General features: G+C 31.5%; 1 long non-coding RNA gene across 7 annotated transcripts; it reads right to left on the reverse strand.

Moving 5' to 3' along the window:
- Positions 1-576: 576 nt before the first annotated feature.
- LOC139892328 (uncharacterized) lies at positions 577-4737 on the reverse strand. Of its 7 annotated transcripts, none has more exons than XR_011774038.1 (7): positions 4465-4698; positions 4231-4297; positions 3812-3921; positions 2044-2149; positions 1866-1935; positions 1338-1379; positions 577-1234 (listed from the first exon to the last, which is right to left on the reverse strand). It is a non-coding gene; the product is annotated as an uncharacterized lncRNA (long non-coding RNA). The 7 variants fall into 7 exon arrangements; XR_011774040.1 differs by having other exon boundaries at positions 1338-1389; XR_011774039.1 differs by having other exon boundaries at positions 577-1935; positions 4465-4556; positions 4658-4737.
- Between the last annotated feature and the right edge of the window lie 5901 nt (positions 4738-10638).

Here is a 10638-nt window from a genome sequence, read left to right on the forward strand (position 1 = left end):
TAAATACAAGAGTTTTTCTAAACATAATCCTAAAGGCTATGCATAACAAATAAATTAAAGCATGAATATATTGTACTTTGAGGTGGTTATGTGTAGAGAGTGGATAGTTATTAATAAAGTACAACCATATTATGCATGTTCGAAGGTGTTACGGATAGCCCTTAGGGCTATCTTTAGATAAACTCACAAAAGTATAATGTATACAAATATTATCGTAGAAAATTTACAACCACCACAGTTACTAACAACTATTCTTAAAAAATGCTTTTCCTAAAACCTCTCGACTTCGGACTAATCATAAAGTAACTAGTCGTTATGAGATTAGTGCTCATATAGTGAGTCGGATATACATGTACTAAAAAACTAGTATTATTAATGTAACTACTTTGTTACCAAGGATGCATTTTGTAATACATATTGTGAATTGTCTTATAATACACTAGACTTTAAGAGCCCGTGCATTGCACGATGACTCTTAATCAAACTACTTAAAACCTAGTAAATAAAATCCGGATCTGTAAAATATGGCCAAAAAAGTACTATTAAAAAAAAATCAATAAACATTTCAGGTGTCAAAATGGGCTGAGGGTGTGTAGAATAATACATATGAATAAAAACAAACTATATGTATAAGCAGTTACTTTAAGCAAAGTAAAATTTACCAAGATGAATTTCAACGTGTATCATAAACAAATCTAAGGTCGAATAAAAAACAGGGTTCGAACTTTGGCTGTGTTTGATATCAATTTACCAAGATAAATTTATTCCAAATACTTATAGATGGGTCGAACTTTGGCTGTGTTCGATATCAAATTACCGAGATCAATTTACCAAGATCAATTTGTTCCAAATACTTATAGATGGGTCGAACTTTGGTTGTGTTTGATATCAAACGGGCCGAATAAAAACTAACTGAGAGCGAAAAGGGTCAAACAGCAGGGAGGGAGTTGCCTTAATTTTATTTTAATGCAAATGATCTCACAAAAAAATTATAAAAAGATGGCTAAAAGAGTATATGTAGGTTAGGCGCGGCCGGTTTGACACTTACTTCAGAGGGTCATGTTCTTTTTGAGAAATGAATTTTTGATACAAATTGTTTCCATTCTTCTTCATATATCATTCCATCCCCATTTGTGTCTGCATCACTGAACGTTTTATCGACTATAATTTTAATAACGTCTTCGGAGAATACCAAATCTGACTCGTGTAATAGAGCTATTACCATCTCATTTAACTGTATACCAAAAAAATAATATTAGAAATACAAAGCACCATAAGGTTCAGTTTGGGTAATCATTGACTTCACCATCGAGATCCAACAAGCAAATAAAACTAACCTCTTCTCTTTCATTAAATCAGTTTGTCTAAGATCGTATAGCCTGAAAGCAACTGCTAAATTAATTTTAATGTAAAATTACATAAGAAGCATCCGTTAATTAAGCATAAGGGTAAATTAATGCAGCCACATATTGTATCGTATGACACCAAAAATATATAAACTTTAGAACTACTTTAACATACATGAAAATCAAACAAAAAAAAACTTGCAGATCAAAAAACGGAACACCCAAATTAAATCCAACAATCAAATACGAAATCATACACCTTATTTTGTACAAACACAATATTATCACATGATCTAACTTTCTAAATAAAAGGTAATTGAAGACTCGATGCATTTTAAAAACACTTGTATTCAGTTTCAACTTTCAACCCATTTCCATTTTATCTATTTTATTCAAGTTTGACCCATTATACCCATTTGAATCGAGAACGGCCAAATTATTTATGAGTGGTATGTAATTTCCATATTTACAGTAGAATACAAATCATATTATTGTTCGTTCAGGATCTAAAGGTATCACCTGGCATGTTCGAGACGAAACATCCTCTATTCATACGTATTGGAAATCGAACATCTATCCAAAATTCATCCTGCGTTAACACAAAACATCATGAGGTCAGATAATTCTTCATAAATACTCTACCCATTTATCTAGGTCCTGGAGAACTTTGAAAGTTTGATAAAATTAAAGTGAGTACGTATTCACATGACGGGTGAAAATATGACTAAGGTGAACCCGTATAAAACCGATTGTTGCTGACCTCGTCCCTTGCCCGACCAATCAAACGCCTTCTCTCCTGCAAACTAAAGTAAAAAATACAACAACTGTTAATTGTCTAATACTTATCATAACCTTACATATTATGCCCATTTATGTCGAATTTCCATTTTAGTCAAATTTGTGATGAAGTAGGGTTTCCATTTTAGTCAAATTTGAAGATGATTCTAAAAGAGAGTGGGGGACTTGAATAGGCAACATGAGTGCCAATTTAAAAACGTGGTTTAGAAACTCTATCACACGATACTATAGAACAAATGGTGACAACAATGATCGGAGAAAACCAAAAATATGATAACCATGATAGTGAAAAAAAATTGCAGACTTTATTTCATATTAGTAAAATAAAACAAAAGTTGACTGTTTTTACAAACATTACTAACAGCATACTTAATATGCAAAACTTTACTTAGATATACTACCACAAAGCAAAATAATGGAGTAGTCGATGGCCAAGTAATCCTAACCTATATGTAGAAATACTACCACATATTAAGTACATTTCATACAATTCATAAAACATTACCTTTTAAACTGGTGATTTATTTTATTGGATATAATAGCAACTAAAGGTTAGTCAAAATCAAAACCAATATAAGAGTGATTTTATTCAACTGAAACTCATAAGAGTAATTTTGTACATCACAAAAAGTAAAAAACTAAGATAATCATCCGAATTTTTGACAATCTTACTTGAGCGTGAAATTACATATAAGATGAGGTATCTCGCCCTTGTAACCATCAGTCACGTTACCTGAGATTTCACTATTTAAATTCAACCCTGAAAAGTGAAAACTCAAACAATGTATAGACTAAATTTCATGTTTTTTATTAATTCAAAAACGACGCATTCTAATTACTTTTTCACCTAGATAAAACAAAGAATCACCAAAAATAAGGTCAACTTGATTTCAGCTTATGTCATAAAAAAACTAAGTATATTAATAGTAAAAGTTGTATTGAAATCAAATAAGGATGCTAATATGTTGATTTCAGTGGATTCTTTGGCTATAGCCTATATCTACATTTCCCTCTCTTAGTCGAAGCAAAGTCGTCTTTCCTTAAGCTACAACCCGAAACACTTATACAATTCTATGAACCTTCAAATATGATACATGTTCAAATTTTAATGTATAAACATCTAAGAAGCAATATGATTGTCTTTCTATAGACAATCCCTATAATGAACGTCGGAAAATAGTAACATGATATGGGCGTACTATATCAACGTAGCCATTTCGACCTAATCCCCTTATTATAGATGAGTCATATTTTAGTTTTCGATTAGTCTATAGAATGAGGCTTATTAAACCAATGATCACCCATGACTTTTGTGACCTATTAAGCAACTAAGATATTGTAACCGATATAGATATATTAATACTTGTCAACATGGGCTTCCAGTTGATACGCGAACCCCTGAATTAATTCAACACTTTACATATGATTACAAAAATGACTTTAGTACGATAATAAACTAAACCTATATAATAATAAACTCGTAAAGGCTGTAAACATAAATAATACACCTCCATTATATTTTGACCCAGTTGAGTTACCATTTTAGTTAACTTTGTTTGACCCATTAGTGATAACCCAAAGCCCAAATATACCCATTAACATCAACTTTTAGGAAGCTATTTAACAAACTAACAAAGTAATCTTATCCAAAATTGTTGAGAAATCACCTTGGCTAGGATGTACTCTTCTCTAGTTTTAAAATCAAGAGGTTCTTAGTTGTGACATTGTTCCATCTTTTCGAACAGTTATCTTAACCAAGGTTTCAATGGAAAAAAATCTACACAAATGCAAGAAGTCGGTTAATTAAAAAATCAACCGAAGGCAGTAAAACAAAGTGTCGGTGAACTACCCAAAAGATTAAACTATTAAAGGTCGGACCCAAAAAGGTAGTAAAAACAAAGTGATGTAGTGCATGCCAAAAGGGATGGAAAGTTGTATAAATTCCAAAAAACGAAACTGCTATAATGGAAGTAAGATGGAACACTTTAGAAAAATACATGTTGCACATATAAATGAGAAATTAACGTGTTTATGTCTATATGTGAATTAGGGGATTTAACAATTGTAGGTAAAGAAATAGACTCACATTTTTGCCACTTCAGTAACTCCTTGACGGCAGGTCATGTCAGAAAGCTTCAACTTTTTCAATCTCGCTACAATTAAGAAATTATATCCGAGATCAGTCAACAAAAACTTATACAGAAGCTTATTAATGTCAATAAAAACTTATACAAAAACTTATCAGTCAACTAAATCCCTAATATTTGCCAACAATTAGAATCGATTATTCACAATCAGCGAGAAAATAAATACGTGTTACCTAAATCGCGTCAGTGAATCTCCAAATCCTAACTTGATTTTGGCAAATCATAAATTCAAACCGGCGATGAACAACGTGCAAACCCTAAATCGCTGCAAAGCATAGTTACACTTTCTGGCATAAACGATTACAAAATTTATACGTTATTGTGCAGAAAAAGGCGACGGATTAAGCGGTGATTACGGAGACATACAATACGGCGGCTACAGACCATGATCGTCGGTGTAATCGACGATGGGGTTTTTCTTGTCAACAGAAAAAGAAAGAGGGGTGTTGCAGTTTTTCAATCTTTGAGAGAGAGGAGATTTTCATTGGGCCAGGTGTCATTTTTAAGGAGTAAAATGAAAAAGTAGTATTCAATTGAAAAAATACACGTGGCATAACTGATGAGGAGTACATGTGAGTGTGACAAGTCGGACTTGACCTTTACGGTTTGTAAAAGGTAGAGAATATTATTCCTGTTATAAGTCAAGTGTCATGGTGTAGTGGCCGACACTTTTGATAAAGTAAAATTTGGTGAATCAATATATTTGGTGAATCACGGATATTACTGTTCCACCCAACTGCACAGTGAATTATTGTACTATAAGTATGTTATCGATTGTAACCAGTAGGTACACCATTCTTGAATAAGAATCTACTATCTTCTTTCTTCTTTCATATTTCTTCAAAATAGGTATTACAAGTAGTTATAAACTACTAAATTATAACACGTTATCAGCACGAAGAGCTACGTATAATTAAGGTAATTCTTCGAGTTGCTCAACCACCACTTCCACCTCTAAAGATTCCCACAGGCCACCGTCTTCCGCCGCTGAAACCGCCGGAAAAACTTGAAACCTCTAAATTGTCTTCTGATCAAGAATTTATCAGCTAGGGTTCTTCCACCACTGAGTTATACTCATCAGGTATTCCAAAAGAAACTTTAAATATTACATCCGTACACGCGAATAAAAACCCAAACTTATAATACTTCAACTTATTTATTTAATTACATTTATTAAAACTTCGTACGATATGAAAATAGAACTGAGAAATATGAAGATGAATTTGAGTGTTGTCTCTCTGTATACTCCTACCTTTTAATCTATATCTACTCTACTTATAATATAACTACTTAAAATAAATACAAACTAAAATGAGAGAGAGAGAGATATATATATTAAGATAGATATACATATATTACTTACACCTAAATTAAAAACCCACCTCGGGTATCACTCTGAAATGCTCGACAAATTGTTGCTCGTAAGCTGCTGTAATGGTTCGAGAACACTAAACCGAGAAACAAATCAACCTTAGCTTCATCACCTTTTCACTCTAACCATCATCCATTTATGTACTCTTGTTTCTCGTCTACAACCATCATCAACCTTATTATTATTATTATTTTCTTCTTTCGTCTCTTCTTTTATCAAACGAAACCACCCTTTCTTGACATATAACCAAAAACTTATTATTTTTGGTACGTTTCCCTCCTACCTTTAAACAATAAAACAAAAAGGTGATTAAGATAGAAAGGATGCATTTGTAGTGAATAAGTACTCGTAATGGGATGAGGAGTTTTTAAAGGCTAGCTTAGTGGATGATTAGATGTAAAGGAAGAAAAGGATGTGCTTGTTGTTTCTATTACTTTGTCAATCACTTTAAACTGGTGGGGCGACCGGATTATTGGAGGGGCCAATATTGAATCAATTGTGGTACACGCGTGTGATTCCAGTTACCCTGTTTTTTTTTTTTAAGAAAAACACTTAAATAATATAGAATATTAACAAACACAAAGCCTAAATTATATAATTATACATGGTCTATTATTTAATGATAGTTAAAGAAATCGCATCTGTTTGCACTTTGCACTAGACACACTAGAATTGTCGCAAAATAATAAATAACAATTTACTTGACATAATTATAATATAGGTTTATAATATAGGTTTGCGTTTACAATATTTTTCATTCATCTTTTTCCGTCAAAGTAGAATCGTTGTTAATTTTACTTGGAAGTATTTTTTTTTTTAACAAATTTTAAAGATATTGCTTAACTCCTTTAATACCAAAATTTAAATATAAATAATCTTCCTTGAGATTCTGCCTATGAGCCCTCAACAAAGAACCAAACTAAGAGACTTTATTGTAAATAGGATCTTGTCAACCACGTAGTTCATTAGTTTCCGAAAAAAAGGCATGGCCTATGTATAGACATTTGTTTCAACTTGGTTTGTTGAATTTCGTTGGTTACCAAGTATCATCATCATTAACCTTATTATTTTAATATTACCAAAACATATAAAGTGATATACTCACTGATTACTGACAGATTACAAGCAAGTAAACCACTTGTTAATTTATGAGTATAGTCAAAAAGGAAAAAGGATGATGGTTCATGGCTTTAACTTGATTAATTCTTTATAACCGAACCCCACAAAGCCAATTCATCATCATATAACCCCACCACCTATTAGTGAAGTTAAATTAGGAAATGTTGTGCATGTAAAACAATTACCACTCATGGCGACATTTTTAGGAGTATTCAATTATGGCGTTTTAATAATTAGTCAAGTGGGACAAAGTGATATTTTATGGCCAACCAAGATGACCATTAAAAGTGACGTTGCTAATGAAAATAGTAACAACTAGTGATGGTCGGGCCGCTGGGCCAGTGAAACGAAAATAAATTAAAGCGGCTGGAATGGTTATTGTTGTACAAAATCATAAGTATGCCATTAAATTGTTTTAAATGTATTGTGCTTAACAAAATTACAAAAAAAAGGAACTTTAAACCTATCATCTTCGCTTAAGTCAGTTTCTATAATTTAATCAATTAACTTCACATAATTTATTTTTCTAAACTGTTTGTAAAAGTTGATAATAATTGCTATTATGTACGTTAAAATATATAACACTCTTATCATTCTAATTCAAATTGAATAAAGAAAATGTAAAATATTTAAAACTTTAAGAAGAAAAAAGACCTTTAGCTCACTCGAGTATCACATGTTTCAGACTAAAAGTTTTACTTTATGTCAAGTGAGTAATTAGAAAAATCGGGTCTAAATGGATCCTGGTTGGAATACGGGTGGATAGATATTGCTTGTTTTCTTTCTGACAAATAGTTATTTAACAAAGGTTAATATAGCAAAGGTTTGAGGGGAAGGTTAAAGAGGTGAGTATAAAGGATATAAATTAAGGGACAATTTTGTCATTTTTATGTTTCTGGTGGACAAATGCAGACAATTGGTTGGTTAAAATATGAATAAAAAAAATGAAAAAATTACAAATGACTATGAAGGACAAATGAAATAGTAAATGTCACTTTCAAACTTTGTCTAACAGTATATTTATATAATTATCACAATAATTCCCTAAATCACGGATGCAAATGGGCAAGTGGGGTTTGTGATTCCAATCACATAAAGCAAAAGAAAATAATAGTACAAAAATTTACACGAGAATAAATACCCAACTTGAATGGAATGATATTATAATATATGTGTGTGAAAGTGATAGATAATATTTACATGAGCGTAAATATTCAACTAGAGTGTCCATTAATTACTTGAGCTAATTGTGTATCTTTATCATTATGATCATATGATAAATAAATACAATATTTAGAGTGATGAGTTAATAGAGGATAAGATGTATGATAGTGGGAATATGAATGATGTTAAAATAAGTTGGTGGATGGAAGGTCCCATTGAAGAAAATGTTGATCACTACTAACCTCAAACATAAACCGACATATTTTTCTTTCCAGCTAATTGTTGTGTATTTTATTATTCCAAACAATTAGATGGCAGTTGCTATTAAACTTTAATTGATTGTTGGAACAAACGAAACCCAAAGTATACGTACACATCCCATTTTATTGTTACTGAATGTTTATGGAATACAAAAGTGTTGCACCTTGGACCGTATTAATCTATTCTGATTTTCTAATTGGGCTAGTGAATAGTTGTGCTTAAGAAACTGATTTTGGGCCGAAAACAATTTAGGCCAGACGAGATATATAATGATATGTTATACGATGACATTGGTTATGGTGATACGTATGATGATAGATGGATTGATAAATGGAACGATGATGAAGATGTTGATGATTATGTAAGTGGTTGTAATGATAGATAATGATTTGATGATTTAGGATTATGAAAAACGCATATGATGAAAAGCGCATATGATGAAAAGCGTAGCGCATATGATTAAAAGCGCATATGATGAAAAGCGCATATGATGAAAAGCGCAGTGTATATGATTAAAAGCGCATATGATGAAAAACGCATATGATGAAAAGCGCAGCGCATATGATTAAAAGCGCATATGATGAAAAGTGCATATGATGAAAAGCGCAGCACATATGATTAAAAAATGCATATGGTAAAAGGATATATATGGACCAATTCATCCATCATGTGGACCATTTTGATATTTCATAGTATGAACATCAATTAAGGTATTTTATCCTCGCACAAAAGAATGCGAAATGAAAGTTCAAAAATAATGCATATGCAAGAACTTATAAATCAATTACCTGATGCATTTACAGATATAAAAAAAAAAGAGTGACTAAATCATATATACCAGCAGTAAATGCTCCAACTCGAACTGAAATTCCAAAAGCTGGCAATAATGTCACTGTTGAGTCTTTGACACGCATCAAACGTGGAAGATCAACTAATTCTGAAGATAAAAATCCTCGAAAAATAAAATCAGCTGATAATGAGGTAAAAGAAAGTGTTCAAGAAGAACAACAAATCAATATTCCTTCTGCAGAGGATATTGATAAATGTAAATACATAAATTGCGATAAATTATGCAATATTATGGAACCGAAATGAAATGAAAAATCTTGATGAGATATTTTCATATAATATTACAATGACATCATGAATAAAGATGATGATCTAGAACCAAAATCTATCATTGAATATCAAAATAGATATGATTGAGCTCAATGGAAAGGAGCAATACGAGCTGAATTAGAATCGCTCAATAAAAGAAAAGTTTTTGGATCGATCGTTATCACTTTTAAAGATGTGAAACGTATGAGATACAAATGAATTTTTATCCGAAAAAGAAATGTGCAAGTGAAGTTACAAGGCAATACTAGACTTGTAACTCAAGATTTCCCACAAAGACTGGAAATGAATTATGAGGAAAACTTATCCTCCTATAATGGATACAATTACTTATTAGATACTTAATCAACCTGGTAGTTACTTAAATGCATCTCATGGATGTTGTAACTACTTATCTGTATGGATCACTTGATAGTGATATACATGAATATACCTGAAGGGTTTAAGGTATCACAAGCATCTAATGCAAAACCCAAGGGAATGTATTCTATTAAATCACAAAGATTTTTTTTTATATGGGTATATACAATCGGGACGTATGTGGTATAACTGATTAAGTGATTACTTGATAAGAAAAGTGTATACATATAAACTTATTTGCACATGTGTTTTTGTTATGAAAAACAATGATCGGATATATATCGTAGTTATTTATGTCAATGTTCTTAAAATCATATGAACAAATAAAGAGATCTATGAAATCATTCAACTTCTAAAGAATTATTTTGAAATGAAAGATCTTGAAAAAACCAAGTATTACCTTGGATTGCATATTGAGCATATGCCTAATGGTTTACTTGTACATCAAACAACTTATACCGAAAAGATTTTAAAACATTTTTTAAAGACAAACTTATTGTTGTTAGATCACTCAATATTGACACTGATCTATTTCATCCCTGCGAAGATCATGAAAATCTTAACAGATCGGAAGTTCCATATTTTAGTGCAATTGAGGTTCTTATGTATCTTATAAATTGTACAAGACCTGACATTTTTCTTACAGCTAATTTGTTGGCAAGATTCAGCTCAACTTCTACCAAATGACAATGGAACGGGATCAAACACATATTTGGATACCCTTGAGGAACTGCCAATTTAAAATTATTTTATTCTAACGCTTAAAACAAGATTTGGTTGATTATGTATATGCAGGTCATTCATCAAATCCTCATAAAGATAAATCTCAAACTCGATATGTATTACTAAATGGAGGTACCACAAAATCATGGCGTTCTCAAAAACAAACACTTGTTGCAACATCATCAAATTATGCCGAAGTGATTGCATTACATGAAGCCACTCGGGAATGTTT

Source organism: Rutidosis leptorrhynchoides, chromosome 2 (assembly GCF_046630445.1).
Source record: "Rutidosis leptorrhynchoides isolate AG116_Rl617_1_P2 chromosome 2, CSIRO_AGI_Rlap_v1, whole genome shotgun sequence".
Lineage (NCBI taxonomy): Eukaryota > Viridiplantae > Streptophyta > Magnoliopsida > Asterales > Asteraceae > Rutidosis > Rutidosis leptorrhynchoides.